At 35.4% G+C, this 23,102-nt stretch overlaps 1 protein-coding gene across 1 annotated transcript in view; it reads right to left on the minus strand.

Annotated features, from left to right (window-relative positions):
* The window catches only part of STK33 (serine/threonine kinase 33), a 188,247-nt gene extending 166,540 nt beyond the window's left edge, over window positions 1–21,707 (minus strand). The window contains exon 1 of the mRNA XM_081275523.1: window positions 21,588–21,707. The gene's annotated coding sequence lies outside the window, so the exon portion shown is untranslated. The remainder of the gene's footprint in view (window positions 1–21,587) is intronic.
* Window positions 21,708–23,102: the final 1,395 nt, after the last annotated feature.

Below are 23,102 nucleotides of genomic sequence, written 5' to 3' on the forward strand. Positions count from 1 at the left end.
AAACTAGCCAATCTCAGTACAGGATTCCATACTGTCTGATTCCACTTACATGAAATTCTTGAAACAACAAAACTATAGAAATAGAAAAATAGATCAACAATCTCAGGGGTTATAGATAGAGGGAAACAGGTGTGGCTATAAAGGAATAGTACTGTCTTGTGGTGATGGTGTAGATCTGTATTTTAATTGTGGTGCTGGTCACATGACTACCCATGATAAAACTGCATAGAAACCCCCACACACACACACACACGTGTGTGTGTGTGTGTGTGTGTGTGTGTGAATGTATAACTGGGGAAGTCTAAATGAGCTCTGTGGAGTGTACCCATGTCCATTTCCCAATATCAATACTACAGTACAATTACATAAGATGTTAAAATTAGGCTAGGGAAGAAGGCTGAAAAGTACACAAGACCTCTGTGTACATTTCTTTGCAAGATTCTTTAAATCTAAAACTATTTCAAAATAAGAAGTTAAAAGAAAGGAAAAAGATAATCCAAATAATATAAATACCAAAGAAACTAGATTTGTAATTACAGTTTTTGGCAGAAAACTCCTGGCCCAGAGAGTCTGGCTGGTAAATTCTACCAAACATTTAAAGAAGAAATAATACCAATTTTGCACAAATTCTTTCAGAAAATAAAAAAGAAACATTTTCAACACATTAACATGTTACCCAAACCAGACAAAGACACTGCAAGAAAATACATACCAATGTCCCTCAAGAACTTGGATGCAAATTCTTAACAAAATTTTAGTCAATTAAATACTCTAATTATAAAAGAATAATTAAATGGTTTTAATTTTTAAAAATGAAAATGACAAGTGTTGATGAAGCTGTGTAGAAACTGGAACACTTCACTGTTGGTAGGAATTTAAAATTATATCGCTGCTATGAAAAACAGCTTGGCAGTTCCTTAGAAAGTAAAACATAAAATTACCACTTGACCAGCAAATCCTTCCCTAGGTAGATACATAAAGAAATTAAAATCAGGGACTCAAACATATTTCTGTACACCAATATTCACTGCAGTATTATCAGCCAAAAGATAGAAACAATCCAAGTGTGACCAAATAAATAAAATGTGACATATATATACAATGGAATATTATCCACTACAAAAAGCAATGAAGCTCTAAAACAAAATGAGTCAACCTTGAAAACATAAATGAAAAAAGTCAGACACAAAAGTACAAATATCATGATTCCACTTATGTGAAATATCTAGAATAGGCAATTCATGAGACAGAAAGTCGATTAGAGGTTACCAGAGGCTAGGGGTTTAGGGGGATTGGGGAGTTATTGCTTAATGTTGCAGAGTTTCTGTTTAAGGTGCTAGAAATTTTGGCAAATAGCAGTGATGGCCACATAAAACTCTGAGTATTATGCCACTGAATTATGACTGAAATGATTAAAATGACAATATGTATTTTACAGATAAAGAGTATAGTAGTGTACCATGACCACTTTGGGTGCATCCTAGGAATGCATGGTTGGTTTAACATTTGAAAATCAATCAATGGAATTCACCTTAGTCACAGACTAAAACAGAAAAACCATATTATCCTCTCAAGAAGGCTGAGGAGGACAGAGACAAGTCACAGAGTGCTTTACATGCCTTAAGAAGCTTGTACTGTATTCTAGAGATTGGATTCCCCAACCAAGGACCTGGGCAGCAGCAGGGTAGGGAGTGACTCAATCTAGTTAGCCAATCAGTGACAAAGTGACATTTGCAGATGGTATGGAAAATACTCATAGGCCGGTATGCCAGAGGCAGTAAGCGGGAATCAGCCATAAGAAATGGAGAGAGACCTGTAAAAGGAAGATTGGGGGGTAGTTAAAACAAATAGTGGTCACTTCCTAATCCTTGTCATGACTGCCTCTCACTATCAGCATTTAACCAATGTCTGGGAAATTTATACATCATTTAAATTCTACCAACAATGAAGTGTTCCAGTTCTACCCAGCTTTATCAACATTTGTCATTTTCATTTTTTAAAAATTAAAGTCATAGGTTGGGGTTGTAGCTCAGTGGTAGAGTGCTTGCCAAGCACATGTGAAGCCCTGGTTTCCAACTTCAGAACCATATAAAAATTAATTAATTAATGAAATAAAGGTATTGTGTCTATCTACAACTAAAAAAATTTTTTTAATTAAAGCCATTTAATTTCCTCTTATAGATAGGGGATTTAATTTACTAAAATTTTGTTAAGAATTTGCATCTAGGTTCCTGAGGGACATTGGTATGTATTTTCTTGCAGTGTCCTTGTTAACATGTTGAGAAATTATTTGCATGGACACGAAAGAACAGTCTATATTCTGAGGTGACCTCTCATTCAAAACAAGAATTACAATCAAAAGATTGTGTTCCTTGGCCTTGAAGATTTCATTTTCTTTTAGCACTTTAAAAACTATTTGATGTTCATGAAACATCTAGCTTAATAAAAGGAAATAAACAAGCCTGAAATACATTTTCAATTATAGATAAAACTCTTATGATGTATTACTATACTTCTGGCTATATGGTATACCACAGATTGTGTTATTTCAAGTGCTGTGGTATGTGAATACACCAGTTATTAACTTTCTAATACTAAATAATTGTAGCTAACATTACTAAATATCTTTTATGTGCCAGCAACTGGTATCAGTACTTTTAGGATATTGTCTCACTTAATTCTTACAACTCAATAAAACAGGCTCTATTAATATCTCCACTTTACAAAATATGAAACCAAGATAGAGAAAGGTTAGGTAATTTGTACAAGGTCACACAGCTAAAAAAATGAAAGACACAAACTTCAAAACTTCAACCAAGGGCTGGAGTTGTGGCTCAATGGTAGAGCACTTGCCTAGCATATGGGAGGCACTGGGTTCAATCCTCAGCACCATATAAAAATAAATAAAGTTATGTTCATCTACTGTTAAGAATATTTTTTAAAAACTTCAACCAGTTTGGTACCAGATTAAACTTCTAACAACATTGTTGTAAATGAAGCAAATGACAGATATTATAGTTTGGTTTTTTTAGTTTTATTGATTTTATTTTTTTTAAATACATGACAGTGGAATGCATTTCAGTTCTTATTACACATATAGAGCACAGATATCATAGTTTTATCAGTTCACAAAACACTGTTATATGACTTAAACAAACCTGAATAAGGCATAAAAGATTGCTCTATATCCCTGGGATTTAATATTTCAGACAAGTAATTGATTGATGAAATTCTATTAAAATGATTCTAAACACCATTTTAATACCAGACACAAAACTCAAGCACATCAAGGCACTATGAAAAATTAAAATTTATCTTCAAAATGTTTTTTAAAAAGAAGATGTTTTTATACTCTTTCCTAGTCTGTGCAATGGATTTCATTTAATAATAACATTTTATGTCTAGGCACCATCTGGTCATCAGAAATACCAAGTAAACTCAAATAAGGTCTCTATTCTCATAGAACTATATCTATGGGGGTGAAGGACAGGTGGACAAATAAATGAACATGAAAATGTGCTATGATGAAAATATGAGGACAATGAGATCAGGAATAACTTGAGGGCTACTTTAGTTTGAATAACTAAAAAAATGTCTCTGAGAAGGTAATATTTAGGTCAAAGCCTAAATTACAAGCATTTTTTTAAAGAGAGAATTTTTTAATATTTATTTGTTAGTTTTCGGTGGACACAACATCTTTATTTTATTTTTATGTGGTGCTGAGGATGGAACCTAGCACCCTGCGCATGCCAGGCGAGCGCGTTACCGCTTGAGCCACATCCCCAGCCCAAGCATTTTTTAATGAGTCAACTATATAGTTTATACCAAGGAATAATAATTTACCTATTGAAAATTAAAGTGATAACTTGGTTCAATCCTCAGTGATAATTTTAATTTTTCCATAAAAGAAAATTTTAAAACACCTAATAATGTAGAAGCAAATATTTAAAATAATTTGCCCTGTTTCATGTAATATTTCTATTTTCAGACACCATGCATATGAAGGAAATATAAGATTTATGTATACAATATTCATGAAATGACAATGCTATTTGGAGTGGTTTCCTAGACTTAGGAAAATAAAGAAATGGTTGTGACCCAGGAATGGCACAGCCTCCCAGTACACACACACACACACACACACACACACACACACTCACACGAATATAAAACTGATAAAATCAGAATAAGATGTGCAGATTGTATTTATGTTAATTTCCTGGTTTTGACAACTGTATTATAGTTATGGAAGATATTACCTTTAGAGAAAACAGAATAAAAGGACCCCTGCATTATTTCTTCTAACTGCATGTAACTCTACGATGATCTGAAACAGTTGTAAAAGAAGCAGAAGATGACAACAATATCTGCAGCAGCAAATATCACATACTTGCTTAGAAAACATCAGAACACTGAAAAAAAACCCTGCTGTCAACAAATTTCATGCATTACTCCATTTGATTTAAGAACTAGTTCTCACCACAAAGAATAAAGCAGATTCTGAGGCTTATTAATAGAAAACTAAAAAATATGTCTTTTATATAAAACATCTTACAATCCTAACTGTAAATGTACGTTAACCATCATATTAAAACTCAGACTCAGGAAATATACATATTATTAAAAAGGAAGCAAGTCTAATGCAATAATATAAAATGAGAATCTCAGGGTTTCAGTAGGTACTTTATAATAAACAATATTAAGAATATGTTCTTTTTGTCAGTCAGTGGTATACACCTGTAATCCCAGGAATTTAGGAGGCTGAAACAGGATGATTCCAAGTTTGAGGTCATCTTCAGTAATTTAGTGAGTTGCTAAGCAATGCCTTCTTAAAATTTAAAAAAATAAAAAGGACTGGGATGTAGTTTGGTGGCAAGGGGTCAATCCCTAACACCAAAATAATAATAATAATAATAATAATAATAATAATAATAATAATAATAATAACAACAACAACAACAACAACAACAATATGTTCTTTGGGGGTATAATATATGAAACTAGAAATTAGAAATTGAAATTTGAAACTAGAAATTAAAGATATTAATTTAATTTAAAAATGGAAATGGGGGCTGGGGCTAGGGCTCAGCGGTAGAGCACTTGCCTCACACATGTGAGACACTGGGTTCAATCCTCAGCACCACATAAAAAATAAATAAGTAAACAAAATAAAGGTATTAAAAAGTGGAATTTTCTCCCAAGTATCTAATTGTAAAATCTACCCTTCCACATTTTTTTAAAGTATAGAAGAAAAATGATTTGGGAAAAAAGTTAAATAAACCTATAATATCCTTTTTCAAAGAATGCTGTCATATATTGACAAATTTGTGAAAAACAATCAAACTAGAAGGTGCCTTGCAGTATAATTTTCAGCAACAAATTGTTATACAAATTACTATGGTAGTCCTTCGTATCACTTGATTTTTAATAAATAACCAAGCACCAAGCACAGACTGATGTAGCATTAACTAAAGCTACTTAATCGAGCAAGTCAGAGAGGTCTAATCCCACAGATAGAATAAGACTCAGATCCCACTCCTACTTACTATTGAGCACACAGTGCTCCTCCCATGCTATCCAACCTCTGTAATCTTCTGAGCTGTAAAATGAGAATCATGACACCTACCAACAAGTGCTCAGGGATGCTGATGCTTAATACTGCACTCAGTCTACCACAAGCAAACAGATTCCAGAAGTTCTCGCTCAAGCAAGTGCCAAAATGAATCCTCAAGTCTTGTTGCTCTCCATTTTATTTCCAAATACTTGTATGAACATCATCAGAAGCTGAATTATTACTAGAACATTTAAAAACTAATGCATGAATCAGAGACATGGTAATTTTGTAGCAACAGTTGATTTGATGTTATTTTATAAATGGATTAATATAGTACCAGACTAAACATCAATGCAAGTATTCCATAAGAATGCCACAACCCATAAAAGAATAAAATAGTAATAAACTATATGTATGATCACATCCTAGAAACATGTGTGAACTCATTTTGTTTCCTCCTCCTCCAGTAAAGACAATGTGCAGAACATACAAGGGAAAAGTGAAGATGCAGACAGATAAGACAAGAGTGGAAAAGAACAGAGCCACCTTAGGTCCAGTTTCAGGTGTAACTCAGAGTCCGACTCTGTAAATTGTGAGAAACTATGGCAAAAAGGAAGAGTTCTAGGACACTGACCACTAAATGCTACACAAATGAGAATCTACTTCATTCTTATGAACCAAACAACATGAGTCATAAACTGTCAGAAGGTCTGTGTGTCAATTAGCCAACACTGGTTTAACTAGGCTTTGAGGGTGGGTAGTTGGCAGAGGCCAAGAGCTCAGTAGTGGCAGAACAGAGGCTATAGGACAGGAAACTTGTTTGTAAGAAAATTTGGTAGGGTAGGGGTCCCAAAGCAGGTCTAATAAATAGTTAATAGGGAGTACTCTAATGGTTAATATGATAAAACTTCCAAGTACGGTAGTAAGAGTCTTTCACATTCATCAATTTTGTTTAAAATATAATACAAATAGACTAAGAAGCTATATTTCTAAAGGTGGAAAAACATTTTTTGTGCATGGTTCTGGGGACTGAACCCAGGGCCTTGCACATGCCAGACAAGTGCTCTGCCACTGAGCTACATTCCCAACCTGGGGAAAAGGCTTTTAAATCTTCATTAATTAAAGTGACTTAAGCCTGCATTCTGGAGTTCATTTACTGTATATCCTAGGAGAAATAATTAAGAAAATAATTTAAAAATAGACATAAAGAAAAATTAAAGATATTTCAAGAATTCATCCTTAATAAATTTAGGATGTCTTAACAAACTGTCTTAACTCAAGTTTCAAAAGACTAACTTTTCACAAACCATATTAATTATCATGCTATATGTAGAAAATTTTTAGGTATGCTTATTTATCTAGGAATATAAGTGTACTATCTTCTATAATACTATGTGTGTTCTTTTATAAATATCTAGAACCACTCCAGAACATAGTAATTGCACACTCAAGATAGAAATGCAAAGTACCATGTAATATTAACACTTACCTTCTAATTCACTATATATTCTACCAATGCAGAAGCTCTAAAGATATAAGTATATATACCACTCATACTGCATTCTATCTTAAAGCTCTACAGTTCTTGATAAAAGAGATTAGTTTGGTTTTCTTAATTTTACATATAGTTATTAAAAACTTCTTTTTTCCCATTTTCTGGATATACTCTGGCAACAAAGCCATTGTGGACATTTTTATATGACAACATTTTTGAGCAAAAATAATACCATAATTCAGTGCCTCTCCAGGGAAGTTCTTCATGCAGTAATGAGTCATTTTTCTTTAGGAATGAAAGTTTCACTCTGCTGAGTAAATGTCTGTTCAAATGCAGACATCTCTTACACTGTCAGTCAACTATACTATAACCTTTCTTTTCCCATTTTTAAAATCTACAAGCTCTTCTTACATAGATATGATTACAGTATCTGATAAGGAGCCCTGATGATAGAAAAGCACTTGCATGTTTATGATTTATTGTACATCTGTACTTGGAATAAAAAATGTCTTTGTTGGTAGTAAAATATAACTCCTCCTAGAGAGCATTTCATCATGCTCATAGCAATTTCCTAGTTTCTTGTTCAGCATAAACAGTGAATAGGCATGTGTACAAAATAACTTAAACTCAAAGTAATTCATTATAGCATTGTTTATAATAGCAGAATATGGGGAAATATTCAAAATGTACTTCAGTGGGGAATTAGTTAAGTAAATTGTGGTACATCCATACAGTGGAATTCTGTTCAACAATTAAAATGAAAAGGCTTTTTTTTTAAAAAACTGCAACAATATCCAAGATATTTTTAAGTAAAAAAATCAAGATATAAGATAGTACCTGTAGTATATTATCATTTGTGTAACAGGGGTGAATTTTCATTTATATACAATATAATATAGGTGCATTATATGTATATTTTTATATGTTTAATATATACATACATATAAAACAATTTAGGATGTCTTAACAAACTGTCTTAACTAAATTTAGGATTACAAGATATTTAATCATTATTATTTGCCTTCAGGGAAGGGAAACTGGTGTTGGGGAGATAACAGAAAAACATTTTCACTATATATCTTTCTATTGTTTAATTAGGCACAAGCAACTATTATCTATTCAAAAATAATTAACCTTTTTAAAAATATATTTATTTTTTAGTTTTAGGTGGACACAATATCTTTATTTCATTTTTATGTGGTGCTGAGGATCGAACCCAGTGCCTCATGCATGCTAGAAGAGCACTCTACTACTGAGCCACAACCCCAGCCCCCCAAAATAATTTAACCTTTAAAACAATAGATAGGATAATAGTTACATGCAGAGGCTCTAAGAAGTGGGCTGAAGCACTAGCTCTGCATTTACCAGTACTCCAAGCTCTAGTTTCCTCCTCTGTAAAATGAGGTAATAATAGTTACTATGAAAATTCAATCAAAACAATTAGCAAAGTGCTGGCAATTATTATTTAATGCTGTCTTTTATGTGGTATTGCAGATTTGAAAATCCCAAATTTATAGCCCTCACCAATCCCTTTTTCTCTTCTTATTTTCAGTTAGTGAAGAAATTTTGCTTGTCCTTCCAGAATGCATAGCATTCAGCCTTTTCCATACATTTTATAATCACTAAAGATTGGCCCAGACCCCAAAGAAATCACTACCTTCCATTAGAATGTAAACTGCATGCATGTAGAGGCCATATCTTTCTTTTATCCCAGTGCTCAACACATTGCAGGTGCTTTACTAAACATATGTCAAATAAATAAGTGAATATCACAAAGATGGCTTCAAAAGATTTATGAATATTTCACAAACAACATTAAGCATAGGGGTCTTTTTAAATAAAAGTAGACCAAGTCATGAGCCTCCAAACAATGCAGAACTTGAACACTTTGGGAAGACACTCAGTATGTCACAGAATCTAAACATTATGACTGCCCAGTGATCAGGTGAGAATCCTTCAGAAATGGCCAAATAAGCATCTCTAGAGAATAGGCAGAAACCATATCTGGTAACACAGAGACAAGAAATCATGAGCAATGACATATCTCCAACTAATAGAGGCTTAGTTGGAGATATGTCATTGCTCATGATTTCTTGTCTGGATGTGTAACCGATGTGATTCTGCAACTTGTATTTGGGGTAAAAAATGGGAGTTCATAACCCACGTGAATCAAATGTATGGAAGATGATATGTCATGAGCTTTGTAATGTTTTGAACAACCAATAAAAAAATTCTTTTTTAGTTATAGATGGACCCAATATCTTTATTTTGCTTATTTATTTTTATGTGGTGCTGAGGATTGAACCCAGTGTCTCACACATGCTAGGCAAGCTCCATTATCACTGAGCCACAACCCCAGCCCCTAAAGGGATCTTTTAAAGATATAAAATACACCCTTCAATCTCCTGGATGACTAAACATTCTAACACACTGAACTGATAATCAGTGTCTGAAACTCATGCAGACTAGGACTGGGGTTGTGGCTCAGAGGTAGAGTGCTCACCTAGCATGCATGAGGCACTAGGTTTGATCCTCAGCACCACAAAAAAATAAAATAAAAATATTTTTAAAAATTCATGCAGACTGAACAACATGGACAAGTACAAAAAATGAATTGGACATAACTTTTTATGTTCATATATGAATACACGACCAGTGAAACTCCACATCATGTACAACCACAAGAATGGGATCCTAATTAGAATAAGTTATACTCCATGTATGTATAATATGCCAAACTGTACTCTACTGTCATGTATATCTTAAAAAAACAAAATTTAAAAATGAAAAAATAAAAATTAATACTCAGGGCTTGGTTTGTGGTTCAGCAGTAGAGCGCTCGTCTAGCACATGCAAGGCACCGGGTTCAATCTTCAGCACCACATAAAAATAAATAAATAAAATAAAGGTATTGTGTCCAACTGCAACTAAAAATTTTAAAAAACACTAATACTCAATTCTACCTTAAATCTTGTCAGTTCTCAATTCTCTTATTTCCATTATCCCATATATAAATAAGTTCATACTTTGTTGCACTTTATACAGAGCTCTGATACCACATTTATCATGCTTTATCATAATTACTTAAATGCAATTCCCACCAGATTCTCATGAGACAAAGCTAACATTAATTCTTCAATTCATCTTTACAATTAATTGTATCTTGAGTGCTATCACAATACATATATCAGGTATTCAATGTTTGGGGAAAGGAGAAAAGGGAGGTGGGGAGAAGGAAAGGAAGAGAAAGAGTAATCTAATGATATAAATAAGCCAAAAATTAGCAGGTAACTAGTAGAAAACATCCATGGATATAAGGAAAAGAAGTTAAATGAAAATCAACATTCAGATAATTCAGAATTTTTACATTAATATGAATTTAATAATAGAGATAATGACCACTAGCACTCTACAAATAAGCTTATAAAGCAAGAAGCTTCATAAGTGTTTTCATACACTGTGTGTAGAGCACAGAAGTGATTAAAAAAAGGGAGGGGGCAGGAATGTGAAGAGAAAAAGAAGAGAACTGCTCCATAACCCAGCTAGGTATCTTCCGAGAAGTGGCAAATACTTCAAAATTACTTCCTCTGTGGTCAATGTTGTTAATACAGGCAGATGTTTATCAATAGGGGAAAAAAGAAAAATATTGAATATTCTCAACAGAAAGTCTTTGTCATATTTCCACTTAGTTGATGTGATTCTAAAATGTTCCAACATACAGTGATAAATTCATTTGTTCAGTATTTGCATCACATATCCAAATATTTGATAAACATTATTTTAACATCAAAAATAACTATTTATATTGCACACTATTCAGGCAGGAGTTAGAAGAAAAGATTATTCCATGGAAGCTGAGGAAGATTTTTTTTTAGCAGAAACAGAGAATCTGTTTGTTCTTCACAATCACCAAGGACTTTTCTCACTCTCAATGAACTTAAAGATATTCCTCATATTCTCTAATGCCAACTCCTAGGCTGCATAGAAGTTTGAGGAATAAAAATTTAACCCATTATAAAAATAAATGATTTGGGCTCTTTAAATGAAAAGTATATTAAAGAATTCTAAAGGTTCTATAAAATTTGTATCTATCACACCAAGGAAATGCTTCCAGCATGATGACTTCCTCTTTCATAATACCAAATCAAAGTTTTAACAGCACTCACATTGAGCTCAGTTTCATACCAGAAAATAGATTTCTCCATTAACTTAAGAAAAGAGACTAAACACTTAGCATCTGAAAACTTCAGAAGGAAAACCATCCTGAAAGAGAACTCTGACCCTAAAGCATAAGTCCATGTCAAACAGAAGATAGGAAAATTTTCCTATTTTATTAATATATTGGCTTGACAACTCACATCAATTCAAAGGCATTTCATCTACAGGAGCAACTGTTTGAAAGTAAAATGCATTAAATCTTGTTTCATGAGACCTATAAGAATTTTTTGAACTCTTAGTGGTTTGCACTTAATGCTTTATTTTAAAATCAGATTTAATCATTTCATATAACCAGTAGTTCTTCAGGAAGATGGATTTCATTTTACCTGTACATCTATTATCCCTGGTCAGAAATGCAATGAATTGTGATGCCATTTGAAGCACTAATACAGCACTCTACAATCCAATTAGTAAGTGACTCTGAAAACACAATTTTCCAAAATGACTATAGTGCTCCCACTTCCTACTCTTAAATATCTAAGACACTAATTGAATGTCCATACTATTTTATTTATAGATCTTTCTCAAATAATCTCATAATAAAACTACCAGTTTTCAATTCCTACTTCCACAAAAGCTCTTTGGTGGCTCTTTGTTAAAGACTTTAACAGAGCTGTAGTTTTTAAAAAATCAATTTGATCAATAAAATAAAAAGCATTTTCTATGATACTCAGAAATATCTATAGCATAAATGTATTAATAATAGTAGCAGAGACAAAACTTAAAAATAACTATAACTCAAAGTAAATGTTTGTGTATAAGAATTATGTGCTCAAGGTATAGATTTACCTTGTGAATTATCTGGAAAAAAATGTATGTGTAGGTTGTGTGTGTATGTACACATACCCACACAGACAGTTTTCATCAACAGTTTTCACAGCCTTCTGGGAAGTATGTTTGGGAATATAAAGCCAATCATACAAATCACTACAGCGAAACCTACAGTAGAGAAGAAGTTCATCATAGCATCAGTATTGGAAAGGTGGCTTGCAAATCTAGGAATTCAGGAACTGGAAAGAGTTTTTGAGGACATGTGGTACAGCATGGAACTTCTTTCACAGAAGATCTGACAGATGGTGACATGGACACTGTTTAAAGTTTTCCAATGATAGGAAACCCATTCCTTACTTTCTCCAAGAAGCTCATTTCATTGGACACTAGTGACAGAATGTTTCTCCTCAAATTGAATGAAAATTATCTCCTTTATAAATCTTCCTGAAGATTCTGTCTAGTTGTGTTCTTCTTACCGAAATGTCTAGTCCTTCTTTAGCAGAGCTTAGTCTTCCAGTAATTTTTTAAAAATGTATGTGTAATTTTTTAAAAATGTATGTCTCCTTGGTCATATTTGCTAAAAGATACTCATCTTTTCTACATCCTCAATACCATCAGCTTTCCTTCTATCATTTAAAGTTTCACTAACCCTTCACCAATCTGGTACTCAGGTGAAATTTAGTTTGTCAATATATCTACTGAAAAAGAGAAAATCATATTCTAAAATTATTATCAATATTTACTAACTAGGAAGCAGATTGTGATAAAGGATCAAACTCAATAACCTTTTGCTTCTTAGAGAGCATGTCTTGATGTGCACTATGGAAATAGACAGAAGAATAAAAAATATAGATCCATGCTATCCAAAGACAATGATAAGAAAAATGGGGAGAAGGTTGTAAAACAGCCTCATCAGTCCATTCATTCTGAAAGAAGTTAATGGCTCTATATGCTAACCAACAAACTAAATTATCTGAAATAATAATAATGCTAATGTAATATGACCCAAATTTTCTAAATTTGCAACAAGTCTAGTTATATAAAGAGTATTCATATCCTTTAAAATAAGTTATTTTTAATCTCATATAAAGAATCAAATGAAATAAAAAATATACTACAATTAAGACTTTAGTTTCCCTGGAGATTATAGCAATGAGACATTTTAAGCATTCTGGGAATGAAACATTTGATACAATTAAGGAAATCATATTGAAAAAATTAGTCTGTAAAACAGAGATAATATGGGACTAAGGAATGGCTTATTAATAACTCATTCAATTCTGAGTATAATAAATATAGCTAATACAACTTCAATTCACTGGTGACTGAGCTCAAAAAGCTGAAATACTGCCACTCAATCTGCTTCAAGAATCCAGATCTAATCAGTACAATCACTAGCCTGTTATGTTTTCTGAATCACAGAATTATTTTAAGCTGAAAGAAATTTAGATTGGGGTAGGGGAGAGCTAGTAAGTGGTAGAGCCAGAACTCAAGATCAAAATCCAGAAATTTGTCTATTATACTTGAACAACTCAACAGATATTTAAAAACAGCTCTCCAGCCCACCTTCCCACTTCTAACCAATCTTCTTTTCAAATGACTTATCAACAATTCTTAAAGTAGGGAGGATTCCAGAAAAAAATTCCAACATAAGTGACCTTTGGAACTGCAAACATGATCTTTTGTGTCTGAAGGGCCAGCTTAGGCTGCCTTAAGGATGCAGGAAGGTTGGCTACCCCAACAAGACTAAAATTCCTGAACTGCTGGACCACTCCTCAATCCTGAGTTATTCTAAATAAGATAAAGCAAGAGGGACCTGAAACACAGACTTTGAGAAAAGCCAAACATTGAGTGACTATAGGAAAAGATCAGAAGGAAGACTATGACTATGCCTATGTCCACATCAGAAGTACCAAAGACAAACCTCTGGCTTAGGGTCCTTCTCCAAGAGCTCTCTCCACTCTGCCTCAGCCAACCAGATGGGTCTTTTCTGTGACTAACTAATCTCTGAGCAACAGGAGATAGATCCTCTCAAACTGTACACCACAGAGGGAGCTCTCCCTGAGTTAACAGTTACTAGACCAAAGTAAATAGGTAAATAGCTTTGGTCAATATTAATGTAGCAAGAAGCTATATGAAGAGAATCAAAAGGGCAACTGCTAGAAGAAAACAGTCCCAACACTCTAACTTGTTGGTCCAAGAACTGACTTCCTTAACAAGACTCCTAAAGCATAAGAAATAAAATCAAAAATCACTAAGTGAGATGACATCAAATTAAAAAGCTTCTTCACAGTAAAGGAAACAATTAAGATCATAAAGAGAGAGCCTACAGAATGGGAGAAAATCTTTGCCACCTGCTCCTCAGATAGGGCATTAATACCCAGGATATACAAAGAATTCAAAAAACTTAACACCAAAAAAGAAAGAAAGAAAAATCCAATTAATAAATGGCCAAAGGAACTAAACAGACACTTCTCAAAAGAAGAAATACAAATGGCCAACAAATACATGAAAAATGTTAAACATCTCTAGCAATTAGAGAAGTACAAATTAAAACTACATTGAGGGCTGGGACTGGGGCTCAGTGGTAGAGCACTTGCCTGGCACATATGACACAGGGTTCAATCCTCAGCACCACATAAAATAAATAAATAAAATAAAGGTACTGTGTCCATCTATAACTAAAAAAATATTTTTAAAAAAACTACATTGAGGGTGGCTGGGATTGTGGCTCAGCGGTAGAATGCTCACCTAGCATCCTCAGCACCACATATAAATAAATAAAACAAAGATATTATGTCCAACTACAACTAAAAAAAAACTACATTGAGATTTCATCACACTCCAGTCAGAAAGGCAATTATCAAGAATACAAATAACAATAAATATTAGCAACAATGCAGGGAAAATAGTATACTTGTACAGTGCTGGTGGGATCCCAGATTAGTAACTATTATGGAAAGCGGTGTGGAGATTCCTCAGAAAATTGGAATGGAGCCACCATTTGACTCAGCTATCCTACTCCTTGGTTTATACCCAAAGGATTTAAAATCCGCTAACTGATGTGTCCAATGCATTCTACTGTCATATGTAACTAAATAGAACAAATAATAATAATAATAAAGTTGAACCCACACACAAAAAAAGAATACAAGTAACATCAAGTGAAGGGAAGGATATGAGGGGAAAGGATCTATCTCCTGTTGCTCAGAGATTAGCAGGAAAGACCTGTCTGGTTGGCTGAGGCAGAGTGGAGAAAGCTGTTGGAGAAGGACCAGAGGTTTGTCCTTGGTACTTCTGATGTGGACATAGTCATAATCTCCCTTCTGATACAAATTACTGGAACCACTCTGGAAAGAAGTATGAAAATTCCTCAAAAAACTAAGACAGAAAAAAAAAGCTAGGAAAGGAACCACCATATGACCTAGCTATCCTCCTCTCCTCAATACATATCCAAAGGATGTACAATAACATACTATAGTGATGCAGCCACATCAATGTTCATAACAGTACAACTCACAACAGTCAAGTTATGGAGCCAATCTAGGTGTCCTTCCCAAGGATGAATGGAAAATGTGGGATACACACACACACACACACACACAGTGGAATATTACTCAGCCATAAATAAAAATGACTTTATGGTATTTGCCAGTAAATGAATGGAACTGGAAAGTATCATGCTAAGTGAAATAAGCCAGTCCCCAAAAGTTTTCTATGGAAGCTAACCAATATAAGGGGATGTGGGATTAAAATATGATAATAGAGGAAATATCAGTGGAGTAGACAAAAGGGAATAAAGGGAGGGATGGAAGGATGGAAGGACGCGATAGGGAAAGGCAGTGGAATGAATCTGACCTAACTTTCCTAGGTACATACATGAATATACCACAGTGAATCTCACCATCATGTATATCCATAAGACACTAATTTATTTTTTAAAAAGCTATAATAGCAGGCTGGGGCTGTAGCTCAGGTAGAGCACCCATCTCGCACATGTAAGGCACTGGGTTCGATCCTCAGCACCACATAAAAATAAATAATGATATTGTGCCCATCTACAACTAAAAAATATTTTTTAAAAAAAGCTATAATAGCAGAAATATCAGTAGAGGGAAAGGAATTGGGAGGTAAGAGGGGAGGGAAAGGGAAGTATTGGGGACTGAATTAAAACAAATTATATTCCATGCTTTTATAATTGTGTCAAAATAAATACTATTCTCATAAATATCTAAAAAAGAACCAATGAAAAAAAAAACAACCAAAAAAAGGGAAGGAAGAAAGAAAGATATACATACAAAAAGAAAAAGAAAAACATTTTCCCAAATCTCAGCCTGTTAAGAGATGAACTCCCTAGAGCAGATGGAAGAACCTCTATGTTAGATTTGTTAACAGCAAACAAACTTGAGAGAATGCAAGTAATATAAGAACCCAAGCCTCAGACACGCAGCCTTTGGTAAATGGTAAATGGATTCTCTCCCAGCAAGCTGTCACTGCACATGAGCATTCTACCATAATAATGACAAAGTAACAGAGTAGAACTTTCAATTACCAGCATCTCAACCTTGCAGACTGGATAAACATTTTCTATAAGGCTTTTTTCTATGATTCTTGAATTAATATGTGAGTCCAAATGACCAGTTTTTTCAAATAACTATCAGATTATGTTAAAAATGCTGGATCACAAGCAAATATTTTATATATACAATGTAAAAGGGAAGATACAATATTCTTGAACTTTGCTGGTACATCATAGGCACCCAATAAATATTTGTTGAATAATTGCTTATGAAAGTTAATATTATTAAATTCAGATTTAAAAGTAAGACAAATGGTAACAATGTTTTCAAATTAATTTAATCAATAGAAAAATTGTTTTTCTTACTTAATTCCTTATGTACTACCACATTTGGACTGATATTCAGACTGACAAGGTCAATGGTTATTAAGAAAGATAATTATATGTAGTCCATTATATGTAAAAAGGATATTTTAATTATTAAAGTCACTGCCTTTCACCTTATAAACCTTTCTTAAATAAAACAAATTCAGGTCAATAAAACTACAGAAAGTTATGATTAGTTTCTTATGAACTCTACAATTCACTTTAGTTAATAAACTAAGAATAGATATATTAATGTAGTTTAACAATAAGTTGCCCATTCTTCACATTCTAGAGCCCTAAAACAAGTCTAAGCACAACACAATCTGCCCCGCTGGAGTTCAGAAGGAAGAGAAACACGTTCTAAAGCATACCAATTTATCAATGCCAAAAAGGCAGCAATTAATTTTACATCCTGTAAAATTTTAAGCCTCTACTAAAAAACAGAGAAATTATTTCTCAGTATCTAGCAACTATGAGTGTTTGAAATACTACACAGGATCACTGGATGGATAAGAGTAGATAGAAAATGTCTCCAGAGATCACAGTTTCTCTCTCAGAAGTCACATCTCAAAGTCTTTTAAGGATGAGATTCTACAAGTTCACACTGCATGGCAGACACTGTCAGAAAAAAAGCCTTCCTCAATCTCCCTTAAAGCAGCATAAGCTCTTTTCTTCTAGCTTCAAGGAGACACAAAGATGACTTGAGTATGACCCTTTGTATCATAACTTTTTAAGTTTTTTTTTTAATCAGAAGTCACACTACTGAATTACCTTCTATCTACTATCATTACCTCTTGATTTGCTGATGTCACAAAACATTTTTAAAGTAACTGATGTGATACAGCAATCTGTATACGGGGTAAAAATGGGAGTTCATAACCCACTTGAATCAAACTGTGCAATATGATATATTAAGAACTATGTAATGTTTTGAACGACCAACAATAAAAAAAAGAAAGAAAATATAGGTAGTTATCTGGTCTTTGCATGGAAAAGACATCTAAGTATAAAAACAGTAAATCACAAAGAAAAATATTAGGTAGACAATATTAAATTGTTTTAATTTCTATAAATCAAAACTACATTAGGAGCTAGGGATATGGCTCAATATCAGAGTGTGGTATCAGACCAGATTCAATGAATTAAATGAAAGGACAATTGTGGGGGAAATATCCCATCTGATAAGGGTTAATATATTTACTATATCAAACCACAAACCAATATGTGTCTAAGACAGTGCTCCCTGCATTCCCCTCTTCCTCCATATAAGAATGTGCAGTGAATGGGTTGGAGCAAATGATATCATATGCATATATGAATATGTCACAAGGAATCCCAGTATTATGTATAATTATAATGCATTAATAAAAACGTTTTTAAAAGAATATGAAATGTCCCTATAGAAAAGAGGTTATAGCTTCTCATTCCCAGCTTTGAGCCTCTCGTCATTGGCTTTAGCCCTTTTCCTCCTACCTGGATGTCGTCTTTCTTCCAAGCCCTGTTTGACTAAAGGTTCAGATAAACAGGAAGTCAGCCTAGTCTAGATTTCAGGTTTTCTCCAAGACCCAGCGTCTGAAACACTGTTTTGTACCTCACTCAGTAGCCTGCAGGCAAGTAACAACTTGCCCCTAGCTCCAGGGATACCTTATCCAACTAATTATAGCCAAAGCCCAGCATACTGATTTCTTGCCTGGACTGGAGAAGACAAAAAGCAAATGAATAACTAATAAGAAAAAAACAGAAAGGATGGTGAACAGGTACTAGGTACAGTTGGATAGGAGGAATAACTTCTAATGCTCTATATAGCACAGTAGGATGATTATTTTGACAAGTTAATTTAGACGTTTCAAAATTATTAGTAGAAAGGATTTTGAATGTCCCTGACACAAAGAAATGGTATATGTCTGAGTGATAGATATATCAATTACCTGAACTGATTATTACACATTGTATACATGTATTGAAATGTCAAAATGTACCACATAAATACGTACATTACTATGAGTCAATAAAAATATTTTTTAAAAACTGAGACTCCAATAGAGAGAGTCTGTACATGCACAGAAAAGCTAATGCACAGCTAATAATAAGGGTTATTTGATGTAAAAATATAATAATAATAACAGATATGAGTTAAAAGAAGGAAGTGACATTTTTACCTGTAAAAGTAACAAAAATGTTTTAAAAAATGTTAATTAGGCACGGTTTAACTGATGGTAGGATGTAAACTGTATCTCTTTCTAGAGCAGTATAGCAATGTTTTAAGAGCATTAACATTCCTGTCCCTTGGTTCTGTGCTTTCATTTTTAGAAACTAATCTTAAGTAATCAGAAATGTAATGAAAATATTTAAGTATAAAAATATTCATCACTACATTTGGTCTTCAAGTATAAATATTCAACAATAAGTAAATAGCATATAAATTATGTTTCATCCATAGTGTGAATTATTATGGAACTAATAAAAATGACATAAGAGCTGGCCCTTACATAGTACTGACCAGGGACCATTCATTGTCCTAAACAGTTCACATGTATTAACTCATTTGCTCCTTAAAACAAGATAACATGGTGGCACATGCCTGTTACCCCAGCTAATTGGGAGGTTGAGGCAGGAAGATCATAAGTTCAAGGTCAGTTTGGGCAACTTAGCAAGACCCTGTCTCAAATTAAAATACAAAAGAGTTGGGGATGTACCTTGGTGGTAAAGTGCCCTTAGGTTCCCCCCAGTGGGGGAGGAGGGTACCTAAAAGATGAGAAATCTGAGGCCCAGAGAAGGTGATTGGCTCAAAGTTACAATGAGACAGACTTTCACATCCTTAGCTGAACATCCAAAAAGCTATGAAAACAGTGCTTTCATAAATTTGTGGCAAGTTAAATTGCTGGCAAATCTTGATCTGAATTGTTGTGAAACTATCATCTTTATTGCATTTAGAGTGGATTCAATTTACTTAAGAAAAGTTAATGTGTTTCATGACATGCAGGGTGTTATAACAGACCCCATTAGAAGTGATACAGTTATCTTATACCATGTTATCTTTCTGTAAACTGAAAAATTATCTAGGCCCCCAAATTTCAGATAAGGAATTCTGTTGAAGCTGGCATTCAGGTCTAAGTGATCTGTCTGCCTCTGGAGGCTGTGCTCCTAATCACTGTGTGATATTTTCAGAGGCTGTTCAATGACATGGGAAAATGCTTTTAATTCAAACATTTAACTACATACAATGTGTCAGACACATGGACAAATTTTAAGCTGCAATTGTGATGAATGGTACAAAGGAGAGATAAGTGGTGTCAGAAGAGCCTATATTAAGATCCTATATTAAGGAAGCTAGACAAAATAGTCAGAGGCAATTTCCTGAGCAAACATTTGACTTGATCAATGAGGGATGCACAAGAGTTAACTAAAGAGAAGAGGGCAGAACAAACCCAGGAGGGAGAAGACCATATGCAAAAATTCTGTAATAGGAGGGAAAATAGTGACAAATGACTGGAAAAAGAGCCAATGTAGAATAACCGCTTGTCACGGTTTGCTTGAGTGATAGTCCCAGGTTAAGCCTTTTGTTCCAGTATAAATAATAGCACTCTTTTTCTCTTAAAAATATCTTGTTCTGGATCATAAAATATATAGTCACCCAACTTTTAGGTGACTAATAAGAGTTGTGCCTTTATCCTAAGGATAATGAGAAGCCATGATGGATTTTAAGCTGGGGGGTGGGGGAGCAAAGTTGTATAGCATAATAGAAGTTTAATTTTTAAAACATTACTCCTGCTACATTGCAAAGAAGAGATGGGAATATTTAAAAGACAGGTGAATGCCTTCAGGAAAGTTGGGCTGCTACTATAGGAAACAGGGCAAGAGATAATGGTGGCTTAGTCTAAGGTGATAAAGGAAGAGACAGAAATGAGCAGTTGGATTTGATATTGTGTGCAGACAAAATATCACAAACTGATTACTATTTGGATACAGAAGGAGGAGTGGTTGGTACTAAGGATGAGGCCATGATTTCTGGCTTACAAACTAGTAAACCAGATTCATTGAGATAAGAACACTGATACTTACATGGGCTAAAATGTATGTGTGTGTGTGTGTGTGTGAGAGAGAGAGAGAGAGAGAGAGAGAGAGAGAGAGAGAGATCCCAATTTGAAGGCACGGACCTGGAGAAAGAAAGGAAAGCTTAGGTTCAAACCCTGTTGATGTTTCTTTTCATTCACAGAAACTTTGCCCTATGCATGGCCTTCCAGGATTCTGGCTGGACACTGAAATTGTTAAGTGGTCAGAAAGAATAGGAGGTAGGTCCTGCTTAGCTGGTGATGGGGGACCAGGAGAATCTGACCACCGTAAACATGCAAATATCCCCTACGATTAACTGTGCTTTACATTTACCATAGTTCACAAAATAGTTTCTCATATAATGTCACTTAAGCCTAACTTTTGTGAGAAATTATAATCTGCATTTAGGAAACTGAGGCAAATGCCTGAATTACCTCTCCAGGGAACCATCTTATCTCCTATGCGCATCCACTGTGTGCAGGAACTATATAAAGTGCTGTAAGAAATAGCTACCATATAATGTGGTCCTACTAGGTGCCTACTAGGCTCTAGGAGATTAAAGAGAAAAAGGGAAAGAAAAGCCACTTCAGAACTTCTTCCCACACACTTACCCTATATTAAGTTCGCTTTTAAACTTTCAAAGAGGTTCACGTCCCAAGGTGGGGTGGAGGTGAAAAGGTGTAGATGAACGGAGCAGTCAGGGACCACCCCAAACACCGGACCCGAGTAAAATGGGGTTCCAACCGCTCGGCCCCAAGAGACACTAAGGGGTCCGCGGGCCCGGGTCCGGTTCCTCCGCAGCTGGGACCGCCAGTGGATCGGCAGCCGGAGGCCCAGAGGCCCGTTTGCCCCGTGCGTTGCCATAGCAACGGCCCGGGCCGGCCACCGCCCGGGACGCACGCTCCCTCCCTTGGCGCCGGCCCTGCGTGGCGACCCAAGTGGCCACTCACCCCGGCCGCTGGCGGGCTGGGACCCGACAGGCGCGCACCCTTCGCGCCGGTTGTCGCCGAGCCCGGAATTCCGCACCTGCAGAAACCAACTTTTCTGCCAGCGGAGAAGCCGCAGGGAGGTGGACGGGGGCCGCACGGGGGCAAAGCGCGGCGGCCGCAGCGGAAACCCCTCTCCCCGCTGCCGGGCTGGCGGAGAGGCCCCGCCGCACACCGGCGACCACGTGCTCGGGTGCAGTCCGAGGCGTCCCGCAGGCAGATCCCCTTAGGGGGCCGATGTAAGAAAAACCAGCCACATGTTACATAAAACGAAAGCTTTATAACAGTGATATCACGGTAGTGAGGTGGTGTCCTGGCTAATATTCTCATTCAGGGCAGAGGCCTGGATGTCCAGCCCGTTGGAGCGGGGGCTGTAAGCCATGCACTGCGGTGGGTGCGGAGCTGACCTAAAAAAGAAAACGTTCTCACTGCGGGGTGGTGGGGGTTGGGGTTTTTGTTCCCACAAAAGGGCTGAAAGGCTCCTCACAGATCACATGCCAAATCCCAGGAACAGGTTTTAGCCACAAACGTCTGTGGGACCGTCTAAATGCATGACATCTACCCTAGAGACTAGAAATATGGGCTCCAGCTGTATGCTAATACAACCACGGACCTGAACTGGGAATGGCTTCTGTGGATCTGGGCTTTGCCCTCTAGCAGCTGCGGGGAAGAAATTCGGCTCTCTTTATACTAACCTAATTATTTGAAGCAATTGTTCTCTAAAATTAATTTGATAACCAATAACTGGGTACATCAGATTCATTTTATTGCTTAGAGGTAGGTATACATTTGTCAACTAATTCATCTGTTCTCTTCACCACAAGTTCAAAATGGCCATGATTGGTAATTGATAACTTCAGCTTTGAAATTTTTTTTGAAGCATAAATAATCTCCACCAGGTCCTATACTGTAGAACGTTGGAATCTTGGCCAAACATTGTTCTGAAAAAGTAAAGAACTATTGTCTAACAGGGGTCTGGAAAAGTCTGCAAGAATTTTCTCCCTGTCCCCCAGGGATGGAATGGCAGTATCCAAGCAGGAGTGTTGCATACCACGATGTCCAAAAGGTCGATAAACATTGCCCTCAGCTCACTGACCTGTGAAGTGTATGGGTCTGCCTTTAATAAGCTGTGAGGCCCTT

Source organism: Spermophilus citellus, assembly GCF_964194105.1.
Source record: "Spermophilus citellus genome assembly, chromosome: 2".
Classification (NCBI taxonomy): Eukaryota; Metazoa; Chordata; class Mammalia; order Rodentia; family Sciuridae; genus Spermophilus; species Spermophilus citellus.